We start from the raw sequence: 16,659 nt of genomic DNA on the forward strand, positions 1-16,659 counted from the left end.
TTGCTTCTGACCCCCAGTTTTACAACATGGTTCAATCCCTGAATGAGAAGCAAAGATACCTCTTTGACTTTATGTTTAACTGGGCAACACAAACAAGACTTAAAAGTATCTCTAATGAAACAATCAAACCTTTCTATATCTTCCTTAGTGGTGGTGGAGGAGTCGGAAAAACACACACTGTTAATACCATATACGAAGGACTTGTTAGAGCACTACGTGAACCAGGACACGATCCTGAAAAACCAACTGTTCTCATGACTGCATCCACAGGTAAAGCTGCCTCAAATATCAATGGTACAACACTTCATTCTGCATTCTCATTACCAGTTCGTGAGAAGTCAAAGTCATTTCAGTACAAGAAAATAAGTGCTGAGAAACTCAATACTCTCCGATGTAAGTATCAAAATTTGAAAGTCATCATTGCTGATGAAATTTCCATGTTTGGGGGAACTTCTTTGCAACATTTAGATCTTGCACTGCAAAGCATATTCCAGAATCCGCAGTCAAGTGTACCTTTTGGAGGTATTTCTATTTTAGCTGTGGGTGATCTCATGCAGCTTAATCCTGTTGGAGACTGCCCTGTGTTCAGACATCCATCAAAAAGTTCCTACGCTGCTTTAGCAGGATCACTTTGGCAAGACTTGTTTCAGTTCCATGAACTCACAGAAATAGTTAGGCAGAAAGGTGACCCTCTCTTTGCAGAAATATTATCCAGAGTTCGTACAGGACATACTACAGCAGAAGATATACAGTCCCTACAGGAATTGGAAAAAACAGACTCTTCACAATTTCCGCCAGATGCTGTTCATTTATTTATGACCAATGAACAAGTTTCAAAATATAATGATGAGAAATTAAACTTCCTTCCTCTGCCACACATTACAGTGACTGCAAAAGACTCTAAACGTGATTTACACACCAATACACAAGAAGTAGTTGTGATGTCAAACAATATTTATCAGACAGGAGGCTTACCTTCCTCTCTCACATTTGCCAAAGGAGCACGCTTAATGCTTACTAAAAATTATGACACTGCTGATCACCTTGTAAATGGCGTAATTGGAAGAGTTGCAGAATTTCACATACCAGAAAATAATCCATTAAGTGGAAAAATTTATTTAGAATTTGACAATTGTGTTGTTGGTCAGTCCAAAAAAAAAAATTCACCACTGCACTTGAGACATACAGTCCCAATTGAAGCAATAACTGTGAGGTTTCTTCTAGGATCACATTGCCCAGTACCAGTTGAAAGACAAATGTTTCCCTTAGTGTTGGCTTATGGACTCACTGCACACAAGTCACAAGGTAGTACTTACCAGTATATGGTTGCAGACTTCACAAAACCTAAGAAATTATCACCTCCCCAAGGTTTAGCATACACAATGCTGAGCAGAGCAACTTCACGAAAGGGAATTAAAATTGTTAACTTCTCTAGTGCAGATATAAAAGTTAATCAACATGCAGCTGATGAAATGGAAAGAATGAGAATAGAGTCCTCTCTTACATGGAAACACCCAATTACTGAGCTCCCTCCTTTGCATACAAGTATTGGACACTTAAACATAAGATCACTTGTAAAACACTCTGCAGATTTAAGAAGAGATCAAGCAATTTACAAACTTCAGGTTCTTTGCATGTCAGAGACCCATATTTCAAAGGTGGAAAACTGTTGTGCAATTAAAGGCTATAAACTTTTTATCAAGGACACAAAACACGGACTGGGAATTTACATTTCAGAGAACATCACAGATGTAAATTTTCATGACGTTCCAAGCACAGACAGTTGTCAAGCTCTTGCTATTGATATGTCTACCAAGGGAATTTCTATTACTATTGTAGCTGTATATCATCCCCCATCAGAACTGTATTCACAATTCCAGCATGATTTTTCTGCTCTGCTTCAGTGCATTCAACCAGCAACTCAAAATGTACTACTACTAGGAGATTTCAACATTGATGCAAATACACCATCCTTCCAAGCTCTTTTAAGACAACACAACCTTCTTAATATCATGAAACAACCAACTCATTTTCATGGCAGGACCCTGGATTTAATTATAACTTCAAATCCTCAACTTCCATCAAACTCATTTCCAGTACCATATTCAGATCATCACCTCATATGGACTGCCTTATATTGACCTTTCATCTCCATGGTAAACTACTTTCTTTATTTCTATTAGAAATACAATTTTTAAAAAAAATGTCTATATCATTTCACTTAATATAATAATACTTTAAAAATATTCCTTTACAAAATCCATGATAACACAGAGTCAAATAAATTTAAATTGCTCTTTATTAAATTTTGCAGGAATTGAAGAATATAAACAAATGTTTGAAACGATTTTATTTGGTGTTCCCTCACTATGGTCTGGAGAAAGGACTGATGGATATGACTTTCAATGAGTGTCTGTGATGCTGCAGCTGGAAACGGTACTTACATTACACAACTTAGAATTACTGTAAAATCACATACTTATAAGGTGTGGATCAAATTCCATGATAAACAAATGGTCTTGGTTCATGGACATTAAATTTCATGGTCAATACAATGCTATTTTCATTTTGTTGTATACTTTGAAATTTTACATTTTTGGGGAAGATGAATCCTTGAGTCTCCTCATACCATGAAAAACAACAAAAAAATAATCCTCCACAAAATAAGTGTTTCACAATATGTACTATATGAATCTAAATGACATGTATTCCATCTATGAATGTTTTGCAGAAATATGCACTAACTTTTCTCTCATTTCAGGTTAATCAATAGTCAGAAGTCCATTTGAGTTTGACGTAGTAGGAGGAAATCTGTTGTCCATGACATTTTTAATTGCAGTTGTCACCCCCTACTGAGTGAGTACAATTTCTATGTAAAACCATGGTGAGATGACCACTGATTACTTCATGTAAAAATACATGTACATTGCTGAAAATGAAAGTATTTTTGTAGCACAGGATGTGTCTCTGGTCATTGACACCTACCTACAAGCATATAAGTAATGACTACAAGAATGTAGCAGCAGAGAGGAAGAGGATTAATTTGGAAGAAGCAAAGGATGACACTTTCACACTCAAGATTTTCACTAAGGTACCTCTGTGTATAAATACCAGACAACTTTGCCTAACTTGTGAAACACCCTTTATGTATACTGTAAATTTATTATATTTAGCGTGTACAATATGTCGGTCAAAAGCTCTACAGAGCTTATGTTTCTGTTATAATAATCCGACTCAAAATAAAATTTTCTGATTCTGATATTTGGCGGAAATTGATTTTTGAATAAGTTAGCGTAGATTTGATATAGCAGATTTCTTCATTTTCTTCTTTATGTGTATATGTGCAAGACATTTAGCGTTGTACTTGATTTAGCGGTTGCTGTGTTCCAGTATACATGTATCTTAAGCTTGTAACTGAACCCAATTGAATTAAATCAAGATTATTTATTGAATATTTTAAAATTTTCTGTTACAATGCAATTCAAGTGCATGCAGTTACACTAAATATGTTTAGTAAATACGAATAGGTTGAATGCTTCCATGTAATGTTATTGTTATTTTTATCTCATTCTTACAAATAACATTCTGATTGTGTTCATGATCATCTTCTTGCCAAAAACTAACAACATTATATTTTTCCTATAAAATGTTTGAGAAATAAGATATTAAAATATCCCTTAAGAACCCCTTATACAGGAATCACATGATATGACCGAGCACTTATACCGTACATTTACTGGTAATAAAGACATTTCTTTAAATGTCATCCATGACAATTTGTCTCTGCTAATCTTTACTTTATTCAGATGAAAAATTTCATCTACTCTTTTGCAGCATTTTCACAGACATGGTAAAAGTTGATCAAGTTACGGGGCACTGTCCTCAGTTTGATGCCTTTGACTCCCTCTTGATAGTGAAGGAAATCCTGAAAATTTGTGCCACACTGCCTGGAGTGCAGGGGAAGGATGTCAACAGGGTACACAAAAAACACAATCTAATAATGCTGAATATAAGAATACAAGACTTTTAGTGAAAACATTAAAAGTTACTACAAATTATGGTTAAACCTATGGGGAAAAAATTCCAGAAATGTACATTACTTTACTATACAATAATATAAATAATTTAGTATGGCATTGTTATAAGTTAAAACAAATGTTTCATAGGTGTCTGACTAGAACATGAAGAAACTATGACTGTTGCCTTATGCTGACAAACTGTGTGGATGTTACTCTGGTGAAGAACACAGAAAGCTATCCATTGCTATCTCTTACTCATAGGGAATCCACAGATCATATTCCTGGTAAGTGCAATCAGTATCTACCACTACAAAAATTCAGTATTGTGTAATCTGTCTGTCTTCTGAAATATCTTTTAACACAAAAATAATACATTTATAGATGTATCCTATTAACGAAAAAATGCCTTTATTTCACCTCATTAACAATTTCTTTCTGTCCCATTAAGGATGAGCCCACTACTGTAATGGAGTTCAAGGCTCAGAGATTCTTATGGAGTTTTACATGTATTAACAATTTTATCAAGGATGGATGTTCAGGTACATTTACCTCTCATAAGTAAAATATGCCTATATACAGTTCTTCTCTACAGGGAGAGAGATCCATCTGCACGAACTTCTGCCCAATCTACAACACTAAACACCTCCAGATCTCCTCAAACTGTTACTGTGACACTAATTTCCAAAAAATGTCCTCCAGGTAATACATGTATACAGATATTCAACTTTAACTTTTTAAAATATTTTCATTTTCAGGCCTCTTTTAAATACTACTGAATATGTATTTTTATGATACCATTTCAAAACATTTCTTTTCCATACTTGTATTACATTGTCAAATGTTATTGAATTATAGTACATTAAAAATGGAAAATCCAAATGGAATTTTTTGTCATCATTTAAAAAAAATAAAAAGAGCAAGAGACATGGAAAACGTGATTATTCATAGATCATTGTCACTCACAGTGATAGACTAAACTATATAACCACCCTCTTCAAAGTATTAACAAGATGTGTTTGTGAAACACTATGCACCCAGCGGCAACAAAGTTTAAAAAACCCATATTTTTAGCATATAGGTCACAGTCAAGGTCATTGCTCTTGGTGTCATTTAAAAGAACTTGAATAGTAGAGAATGCATATTAAATATAAAGTATCTTATCTCTTGTGGTTCAAAAGTAATGGTGAAGGTTCAAAAACCTATTTTTAGCATATAGGACACAGTCAAGGTCACAAAATCATTGATCTTGATGTCATGTGAAAGGGCTTAATTAGCATGATTAGTGGAGTATGCATGCCAAATATTAAGTCTCTATCTTCCTTCGTTCAAAAGTTATCATATTGCAGGTTTTCATGGCGGATGTAAAATTCCGCAATTTGCCAGCTCAAAGATATGTCAATAATTTTGGTGTAATTTATTTTAGCGGACACAGAGTTTCAGCCATTTGTAGAATAACACTAAAAAGAGTACTGGCTATTTTAGCGATTAAAATTTTAGCGGGCTACCATCAAAATTCCAAAATAAGCTAAAATTAGCACCCTGATACACGGTATGGTCAAGGTTAAAGTTTGCCTACAAAAAAGCTATATTTAGCGTATAGATCCCAGTCAACGTCACAAGGTCATTGACCATGGTGTCATTTAAAAGAACTTAATCAGTGGTGTATGCATACCAAATGTGAAGTCTCTTTTATTGTTTAAAAGTTTTGGTAAAGGTTAAAATTTGCAGAAAAAATCTTTATTATACAGGTCACAGTCAAAGTCACAAGGTCATTGATCTTGGTGTCATTTGAAACAGCTTTATTAGTTGAGTATGCGTGCCAAATATAAAGTCTCTATCTTTCTTCGTTCAAAAGTTATGGCAGAATTAAAGTTTGCAGAAAAACAAATAAACAGACAAGACAAAAACAATATACATACCTCGGATCTTTCCATTCGGGCCCATAAAAAACAATTTCTCTTCTGGATATCTGCACCAGCAGCTAGTATTAAAATGTTTAACAAGAACATTCCAATATATGTCATCATTGGTGTTGTCGTAAACTATTCACATTTTAATCTTCTTCTAAACAATCCCTCGGTCAATTTCAACCAAACCTGCTACAAATTTTCCTTTCTTGAAGGGGATTCAAGTTAGTTCAAATGAAGGGTCACACCCTCTTCCAAGGGAGATAATGTTGAATTAATGATAAATTAATTACATCCACTGAATATTTCTTCCTTTATTTTTTGTGAAGACCATTACCATTAATCAGTGCATAAACCACACTAAGCAAGCCACATGCAGATATTTCTTGAACAATGGCTGTTCCATCAGTTATGCATACCATGATATATTCATTAATTCTAAAGCATTCTTAGGAATTGTATATTTCAGTTCATTTAAATCCCCCCTCCCAGAACCCACTTTTATAATACATTAAAACTTTTCAATACTAAACTGATTTCTGCTTTTGCCTATCCGATTCCTCAGGTGAGCGATGTGGCCCATGGGCCTCTTATTAGTCTTATTACACAGTATTACATCTATAAAAACTATTTTATAAAGGCTAAATTAGATACCATGTATTGTGTACAATTTTGACAATATCAAACGTGAATATAATTAACAAAACAAGCAACTGGCCATGTAGTGTAGCGGCGTGAACCTCGCTATATACATGTGAGAGGCCCCGAGTTTGATTTCCGTTGCACGATCCATTTCATTTTAAATACTTTTCTTTTTAATTTACTAATTAAATTATAGTATTCAGCATGTCAAATGAAAAACTTATGACATCTGTCTCCTACACACTCATAAAATCATCATACAATGTCGCAAATATTCTACATTTAAAAATTCCTCTATACACATTGTAATTAAAAGAATAGACAATCGAATCTTTATATCAATGTAAGCATTTTTTATTTCCTTCAATATGCATGTACCCTGACTTTTTCAACAATTAATTTCTTTTCAAAATATAGTTTTTTATTTTAATGTTTGCCTCTATATTTGGGCTAGTAACTTTTCACTTGGGGCTAGTAACTTTATAGCTACCACTAGCCCGTGGGCTAGTTATTGATTTTTCTAATTGCACACCCCTGCATTAAACTTCACCATAACTTTTGAACCATGAAAGATAGAGACTTCATATTTAGTATGCATACACCACTAATTCAGCTCTTTCAATTGACAACAAGATCAATGACCTTGTGACCTTGACTGTGACCTGTATGCTAAAAATAGATTTTTCGTACCTTTGCCATAACTTTTGAACCACAAGAGATAGAGACTTCATATTTGGTATCCATGCTGTACTTTATTAATCAAGTTCTTTCAAACGACACCAAGGTCAATGGCCTTGTGACTTTGACTGTGACATATAAGCTAAAAATAGCTTTTTTAAAAAAAAAATGTTGCCGCCGGGCGCATAGTGTCACGAACACATCTTGTTTATTTCATAAAATGTCATCAATGAATTATTCCATCAAATCTTGATTCAAGTGATATAAACGAAATAAACTCTGGTCATTGATTAAAAAACAAAATGTGAACATTCTTTCCGTTCATGTCCGATCTCACTCTTTGTTGAAAGTTCTAGAAAGTCGGGTGTCCGATATCAAAAAGAAAATCGAGGCGATTATTTATCATAAATGGAATGGGCTTGGAAATCAAATGTACATGTAAAGCAATTGGTAACACAATGAGTTTGTGAATATATCTTATAAGTTGTGCTAATGTTTTATAAATAAATGTCGATTGATGACCATTGTTATTTGTTTAGCCATATAAAATGGTACAATTTGATTTTAAAATATTTTACTTAAATGATTTTAAAAATACATATCAATGGGTTTCTTACAGACAGCCTTTCATTTTTAAAACTGATTTATACCTTTTTAGGTCTGTATGTACATTTGGGTTGAAAACTAAGCTTTTTTTCAATATTTTAATAGCCATTCTCTGTAACCACTTCAACTTCGTTGCCACGCATGGTCACCGATTTTGATGAAACTTCACCTATGCTTAGTACTTGACACCAGAAACAAATATCAAACAAAATTTCGTTGCTAAGTGTCTTGGTTGCTATGGCAACAGCCGGAAAAGTTTGAAAAATCGAGATTTTCAGCCATTTTAAATCTTGGCTGTGGCTTAATAAAAACTAGAAAAAGCAAACAAACCATTCTCACAAAAACATGACACCTTGATGTCACTTATACTGTAAAGAAACTGTTTAGAATATATCTCTAAATAAGTGGTAACCAAGGGTACATTTGGAATACATTTAAATTGCTGAAATATGCTGAAAAATACTCCGTATTCACTAATGGTAGGTGTTACATGCTCAAACTCAATCAGCGACTTAAGAAAAACAATGAAAATGTTTGACCTTAAGTATATAAGTATAAGCAATATTTTTCTATAAATAATTTTCATGGTTGCCATGGTAACACAGTGTAACCATGCAAAACCAGTAACTAAAATTGGGTTAATGCTACTGTCTTGAGGAAAAACTTGAAAATTCAAGACTGGCAAATATGCATCCTTAGGACCCTGCAACACCAAAACCATAAGAAAAATTGGGTATAATTGCTACTTTGCAGTGTTACCATGGAAACAAAGTACCAGTGCTTAAAAGTGAATTATTTTTCGCTGCATTAAGAATTAAATTGCCATATAATCAAGAAACAAATTAAAGGACTCAGCTTGAATAATACTTATCTGTTAGAACTGAAGTTGAATATCATATATTGATAAAATTTGATGAAGAAAACAACACTGTTGCTATGGTTACCAAGAAGGGAAAATGTTCGATTTTGTGAACTTTATATCAATATCAAACCCTGTGTGCCAACTTCTTGCATCCACTTCGAGATTGGATGATAGTCAAAATTAAAAGTCAGGTTAGCTGTTAATAAATATCAATCATAAAAGTTTTGGGAATCTACATTTAAGGGTACGTATCCAAGGAAAGAAAATATTTTTCAGGTTTTTAAGCATATATTTTCTGCTTATTTCCATAGCAACGCTCTATTTAAAGAATCTAATCTGAATTTTTTCAAATGGGAAAACTTGGAACACACCAACATCTTTAAAAATTGATGATTAGTTATGAGGAAATGTGCTTTTTTAAAAAGATAGGATCAGATTTAAAAATACAGAGTGTTACTTTGAAGGCTCTCTGTGGTATAAAAACCTTGGCAACCATTTCGAACCAAAATGAAATATCATATTTTGTTCTTGGTATATGTTTCAAGGCTCTTTTTTCTATTATTTGGTCACATTTCATCCTATAATTGCTTTTTATTTTTACGTGTATGACTTTATAAAATTCAATGAATATTTTTTTTTACTTTTGAATACTTTGTTACCATAGTAACGTATGTAATAGTTGATTTACCAAACATGTTTATCATGCATTTGAGACTTGTGACCTTCAACGTTTGGAAACAGTCATTGCCAATTGTTTGCTTTGCCGCAAATGTTAACTATAGGGCTCTAAACATGTTAAAAAATGCCATTTTTCGAACTTTAAGACACGTTGCCATGGTAACTATAAAACATAGCAACCAATTTTTGCCTGATTACAGTTTAGGGTATCAATGACTTTTATCAGAGAGAGTTTGGAGAAATTCTGAGACTATTCGTGCCACAGCTCCTATATAAAATTTCAAGTCATTACAGAGAATGGCTCTTAAGATGCTGATAGTTAAATGTGCACGCTTATTATCTTATCCTTGATGTAAATGGAAACAGATCACCCGAAGTATAATAGGCAATAATATAATTCACATATATTAAAATAAAGTTTCCAACAAGAGAAAATGTCAATTAGCACCCATAGTACATGATGTATAACATAGTACAACAGACTAAAGTTGCAAAATTTAAATTTGAAACATGTAAGAAGAATAGACCTTTAATGAAATTGATATTTGTAGAAGTAAAAAAAAAAACAAACAACAAAATATAAGGGACTGTATTTCTTAAAATTATCCATTCTGTTCCTAAACTAACTACAGGACTTTGAAGTATTTCGTTATGCTATAATAAACTGTCGGTAGAATCTGAAAGATAGTTTTTGGAAACGTTCTGTAAGCAGTAAAAAAAATTTTAAAAATGAATTTCCCCCGCGCTTGCGCGGAATTTCAGCTAATATGGTATTAAAACAATTAAGGCCTAACAATTAGTACATTTATGAAACACGTCAGCCAAAATAGGACAAAATGACTACAGAGTTTACGAAATGCTGAGCTAATGAATTTAGACGGACGAAAATCAGCGCAGAAAAAGTATCGATAAACATTTTAACTAGCAGTTACGATTTGGCGAAAAATTCCCGTGATCATTGTTTTCTTTATATTTTCGTGTATGAGTGGCTACAATAAGCCACTAGAGATGCCACACTGCAGTGTAGAAACAGGGATACTACCTATAATAGCGGATCCCTTTAAGACGACCCTAGCATTAATCATATATGTGATCAATAGCCTGTGTGGTGTTACTCAAAAAGTGACAGAACATACACAATCATTCTTAATGCCGATTTCGATCTGAGCAGGGAGGATATCAGCTCTCGGGTATTTGCAAGCGCTTTAAAATGTGTGTTGAAGGGACTTGAAAATTCGGATCTTTTTACTCTCACTAGGAACATTAAGGTATGTCTATTTTTTTTATTTGTCACACACATATATTTATTTATTTTATTACATTTTTACCCGTGAAATACTGTAATTTATTCATTGAATAAAAATGATATCCTGTCACAGTGTGAAAGGATATCAAAATGATATCCTGTCACAGTGTGATGAATATCAGAAGTGCGGGAAAACTCTCGATTTCCCTTCCCATAACGAAGATTGCTGTAAAAAAAATCTTCCTTGACCTAATATAAAATAGATGGACATAAATAAACCTTTCTGACAGCGAATAAAGCTGTCAAAATTACCAAAAATATGTTGCTAAATCCATGTTTACAGTGTTTTCACCTCACTTAGCTATGACGTCTCAACCGCTCAACTATGACGTCACGAGCCTATGACTGTATTACAAAAAGACAGAGGCAAAGGAAAAATCAAAGATTTTTTTAAAAAAATGTAATAAACAGAAAATTCAATGTTTTGTAGTTGAATATGGAATTTATTTCACTCGTGAGACAGGATTTTTTGATATTTTCACTCGTGCTTCGCACTCGTGAAAATATCAAAAATCCTGTCCCACTCGTGAAATAAATTCCATATTCAACTACAAAACATTGAGTATCCTCTATGTATTGCCTTCACTGATTGTTAACTCCTTATTACAACAAAAAATAATTTGTGAATCGGAAAAGCATGTCGGAAGTGATAATAGGTTTTGTTAACTTGCCAAAATGCTTAAAATTTTTTTACTTAATTTTAAAATTATAATAACGGAGGGAAATGAATCTTAAAATTATTTGTGTTTAAATTAAATATTTAAATTTTTTTTAAAGATCAATAACAATATTACATGTATATAATAACGCACATATTAAAAATCATAGTAAAATACAATTATTTACTACAAATTTTATTTAACAAATCTCTCCATCCTTATAAGTTGTAATATATCTTGTATTTTTAGTGCATTTTGTCTGTTAAAATCCTTTTATACATCATACGTATCACTACATTAGTAGAAGGGAAATAATTTATAAAGTAATGTTATTTCATCTGTCTCTAAAAGCAGTATAAAAGGACGTTTGCCCGTTTCGATGTATAGGATCACGACGGCCGAGTTCGGTCGACAAGGGACAATTACTCCTCTTTGGCATTTGATCCCACCTCGTAAATGTCGGGGGTGGGTGGGGGGGGGGGAGGGGGGTCCGCGTTTAATGGCCTTTTAACAGATTTGCTATGTTTCCAGATTTCTTTTATTAAACCTGTTTGCGATCTTCACTTTTTTTTTTACATTAGAGAGCATCATAATCCTAGTACAATTTTTGAACCGATTGAATATTGAAATCATTCAATGTAACATTAATATCTATGCAAATAAGAGACGCTGTAACATATTTTTCTTCAAATTTAAAATATCTGTATCAAATAGAAAGTGATGTATTTGAGGAATCCTGAAGCTATTGTAAAGAAATTATTTGCAACAAAACAGAAAGTGGTGTATGTGCGTAATTACTGAAGCTTTCGACTATAGGAATACAAACGCGTGAAAAGTTTTGCTTTTTTTCTTTTTTTTTTTTCTGGTGAGCTTTGCAATACTTTAAGAGAGTGCTACAATGAGTCAATGCCAAGTTATCTATAAAAAAAGTGTTAACATAGAAATTATACATTGGCAAAGTGTATCAAACAGCAGTAAGCTAAATAGTAATAGATTTTTGGTTGATTTTAAATTCCAGTGAATGATGTATTAGCGGTGTTCATATGCAAATACAACTTAAAAGTGCCCCACGGTATAGAAAACCTGTTTTTTTTTGTGAATTGGTCAACAAATTTATGGAAGAAATTCCCTTGAGCCTCACAAAAATCAAAAATAAACAATCAAATACAGTGGTCCGTAACAAAAATAACGCTACTTATTTTACATTGCATTGCAAACCTATTTAAATGAGGAGTCTCGATAACTTAATTTTGAGAAAATATTCGTTCGCAAAACAATAAAGCCCTCTTAAACCTTAAACAAGGCCTTGATTAATGCAAGGTCAAAACTTACCGAATAAGAACCCTGAAGAAGTTTTGAGAAGCTAGATAGCTGTTAACAAATTTTCCTTTGTCGAACTGTGTTTTAGTTTCGTGCTTAAAAAAAGAAAAAACATTTCACAAGTCTGAATGTCGCACATTTATATGCAAATTCAGAAAAACAGAAAGTAAAAGTAGCTAAGTACTTGTCTTGTAATGTTTAAGAACTGAACACGTGTCATTAATTTGAATAGACAATATCTTTCTTTCTGGTCTTGTGAATTTGTCATAATTCAAACTCAATTTGGCAATGGTTACATGATCAGCGTTCGCTTGAGGAGTAAGGAGTCGATCCTTACGTGGAGACCGACCCTTCAGAAAAGACAGATAATTCTAAATTCCGTGTCGCAGCAGGGTCATGTTTTCAAGTCAAAGATTTTACTTTACTCAAAAGTCGTAAGTACTGAATTTAAAAAAAAAAAAAATTAAATTTTCAACCCTCCACTTACTTAGGCCTTTCGTTCCGTAAGGAACATAGGCCATCAACAACAGTCCTCCAACGGACACGATTCTGAGCTGCTCTAGCTGCATCATGCCAGGTCATATCCTGCGTCTTTAGCTCCGACTCCGAGTCCCGCCTCCAGGAGTTTCTAGGACGTCCTCTTTTTCTTTTGCCCTGTGGGTTCCAAGTTAGGGCCTGACGTGTGATGCTGGATGGTGACTTCCTTTAATGTATGTCCAATCCAGCCCCACTTCCTCTGTCTTATTTGTATCTCCATTAGTTCCTGTCCTGCTCTTTTCCATAACTCTTCATTTGAGATCCTTTCAGGCCATCGGCTGTTGAATATGCGCCTGAGACAGGTGTTATAAAATGTCTGGATCTTCTGCAGGGTAGCTTTAGTCATCCTCCATGTCTCTGCACCGTACAATAGGACGGACTTTACATTTGAGTTGAGGATCCGCAGTTTAGTGGTAATTCGGATGTTCTCTGAGGCCCAGATGTTCTTTAACATGGTAAATGCAGTTCTTGCCTTGCCAATTCTTGACTTGATGTCGCGGTCTGTGCCACCCTGTCTATCCACCACACTCCCAAGGTAGATGAAGGAATCAACTTCTTTGATGGGCTCACCACCAACTGTGACTCGTGTTTGGACAGTGGTGTTTATCTTCATCAATTCTGTTTTCTTCAGGTTAATTTTGAGGCCCGTTCCTGCCGATGTTGTTGCAAGGCGAGTCGTTTTAACCTGCATCTGGCTTTGGTTGTGCGAAAGGAGAGCCAGGTCATCTGCAAAATCAAGATCGTCAAGTTGCGTCAGGAGTGTCCACTGTATACCATTGTTCCTGCCTGATGTGGTAGTCCTCATGATCCAATCAATGACCAAGAGAAAAAGAAATGGTGACAGCAAGCATCCTTGTCGAACTCCCGTCTTGACCTCGAAACTATCAGACATCTGGCCAGCATGGGCAACACTGCATATCATGCCTTGGTAGGTGTTTCTAATCAGGGAGACTAGCTTCTCTGGTGCTCCATAGTGCCTCAGTATCTTCCACAATGTCACTCGGTCCACGCTGTCGAATGCTTTCTCATAGTCGATGAAGTTGACATACAGGGGTGACTTCCACTCCAGTGATTGTTCTATAATGATGCGCAGACTGGCTATCTGGTCAGCACATGATCTGTTGGATCTAAAACCAGCCTGTTGGTCCCGGAGCTTTGGGTCCACTGCTTCTTTCATTCTCTCGAGAAGTATTCTGTTGAGGACCTTGCCAGGCACTGACAGGAGCATGATCCCCCTGTAATTACTGCATTCCCTCAGGTCACCTTTCTTTGGCAGCTTAATAAGGATACCTTCTTTCCACTCTTCTGGGATGTTCTCTTCTTCCCAGATCTTGTTGAAGAGGCTATATAAGATGTTAATGGTTGTCTCTGTATATCAGCTTTGATGGCTTCTGTTGGTATCTCATCAGGCCCTGCCGCTTTTCCATTTTTAAGTTTATTTATTGCTCTCCTTCTATAGGGGAATGAAATTACGCTAGAGGCGTTAAACTACATTTGTATTATCCAAGGAGAAGGGGGGTATAGATTGGTTTAATTGTTTGTTTAAAGTCACTCTAGTAACAGTGTTTTACTCGTATTTGGACGCCAGCACTTGCTTATAGACCTCCCGATCAACTTTGATAAGCCAACAAAGACAGAGATCACATATGACGGATGCATTGGTTGTATTTTATTTGCTTACATTTTGCTTCCTTAAAGGTACATAGGGGGAAAAGTGCAGATGGACGGTGGACATATCTCAATAGAAAAACACGCCTGACTTAATTTGCTTAGGGGAGATAAACATGATGTATGTGATGAAGTTCGTAATAAAAGCATAATGCTTTCTTACTGTACATGTAATGGGTTCCCATCGGCTGATCAGTGCGTATTTATGACAAATCTTGTTAACATCAATGTCAATTTATAAAGACTAGTGATCAGACTCTTCAAGAACAATATGCTACTTATTCACAATCAGGTCACCAAAATATCATGTGTTTAAAGAAAATTTTTCATCCCCCCCCCAAAAAAAATCAAATAAATGTCCAAATAATGAGATTGATTTTTTTTATCCACTTAGAGCGACAACGAAATCGTAGAGATTTCCCCCAAATTGAGTGATTGATGTGGAAAGAAATTCCTCAACTAGACTTCTAATTGGAAATCTGAAATAGCGGATTAGATTTCTTTATGTTCTGGAGAGGTCTTGTTACTAAAGGACACATCAACGCACATAATCGTTATTAAAAACATACGCAAAGAAGTTAAGCTAAATTTTCTTATTCCTTGTATATAAGAATGCCAATCACGATAAAGGGTCTTTGTGCGAATTTATTTTAATAATTGGCTATGATGTTCACCTTCTCAAAATCAAATTGTATAAAACAAGTTAATTTTATTACTGTAATTTTTCATTTAAAACACTGTTAAATTTGTTAACATCTGTTAGTATCTCCGGTAAAATATGCTGATTTTTTGTACGTCTAAGAACTTCTCGTGGTGTAAAGAACGTATGCATGACCTTAATTAGGACTGGACAAGTAATTAAGTGTACGTCTCAACAAAATCCCTAAATCTGTACTAATTCTACAGTTTTAAATATCAGGCAACTCATGTCGCATATAACAATAATAAAACTTGAATGTATGACTTATTTCATCTACATTTAAGATTGGAAACTAAGGACAAAGACCAGAAGAATTAACCCCTGGTATGCACCGACATCTACAGTAAATGTCAGGAAAAATAGAAACGGCTACATAAAATTCGATAGAAATTGCCTTTTTGCAATGATTAGAAATCCATTAAGTTACAAGAATTTTGTTTCATTTTATAACTGATAATTCAAATACATTACATTTTTTATGAATATAATTATGTGAGATGAACTAAATTTCAGCCTAGAATGATGTGTTTAGGCATGCCGTATTATGGGATTAATTTTCTACGAATCCCATATCAACTTCCTTTGTATTTGTGCATATGTACTTACCATGATATTAATTTAAGATTTTCTCGAGATTTAGTGCATTGTCAATATCTGACAATGTTCACTTTGACCCTTGATAAGCAATAATATTTCTTGATTTACTTGTCAAGGGTCAATATATTGAAGGCTCATCTTTTCCTGTAAAAGATTCAGATATGATGTCTGACATTAAAAAGATTTTCAAATATTGAATCATTAGTACGACATTTCCGTAAATGCTTTTGTCCTGCTTGCGACCTCGAAAATTAAAAGAGGACCTCTTTTATGTAAGGAAACCAGTTTACCAGTTTAATGATTCTCAAGCAAACTTTCCCCAAAATATGGAACACACTTCTTTACGAGTAATTTGACTCAGTGGCCTCATCGTCAACAGTGGTCTTCTGTTCCGATGGGGAAGCCGATATATCAAGTTTCATATCTTTGAAGCAAAAAGATTTTAATATATTAATCAGTCAAAGTATTCTCATGCCCAGT

The 16,659-nt window shown here is 34.3% G+C and overlaps 2 long non-coding RNA genes across 2 annotated transcripts; both read left to right on the forward strand.

Moving 5' to 3' along the window:
* Positions 1 to 2,341: 2,341 nt before the first annotated feature.
* On the forward strand, positions 2,342 to 3,085 carry LOC134232341 (uncharacterized). Its single transcript, XR_009984753.1, has 3 exons — positions 2,342 to 2,436; positions 2,762 to 2,856; positions 2,954 to 3,085. It is a non-coding gene; the product is annotated as an uncharacterized LOC134232341 (long non-coding RNA).
* Positions 3,086 to 4,130: 1,045 nt separating this feature from the next.
* Positions 4,131 to 4,759, forward strand: LOC134232342 (uncharacterized). Its single transcript, XR_009984754.1, has 3 exons — positions 4,131 to 4,303; positions 4,468 to 4,525; positions 4,612 to 4,759. It is a non-coding gene; the product is annotated as an uncharacterized LOC134232342 (long non-coding RNA).
* Positions 4,760 to 16,659: the final 11,900 nt, after the last annotated feature.

Source organism: Saccostrea cucullata, unplaced genomic scaffold, assembly GCF_032062105.1.
Source record: "Saccostrea cucullata isolate Sc308-1 unplaced genomic scaffold, CSIRO_AGI_Scuc_v1 ctg4205, whole genome shotgun sequence".
NCBI classification, from domain to species: Eukaryota; Metazoa; Mollusca; class Bivalvia; order Ostreida; family Ostreidae; genus Saccostrea; species Saccostrea cuccullata.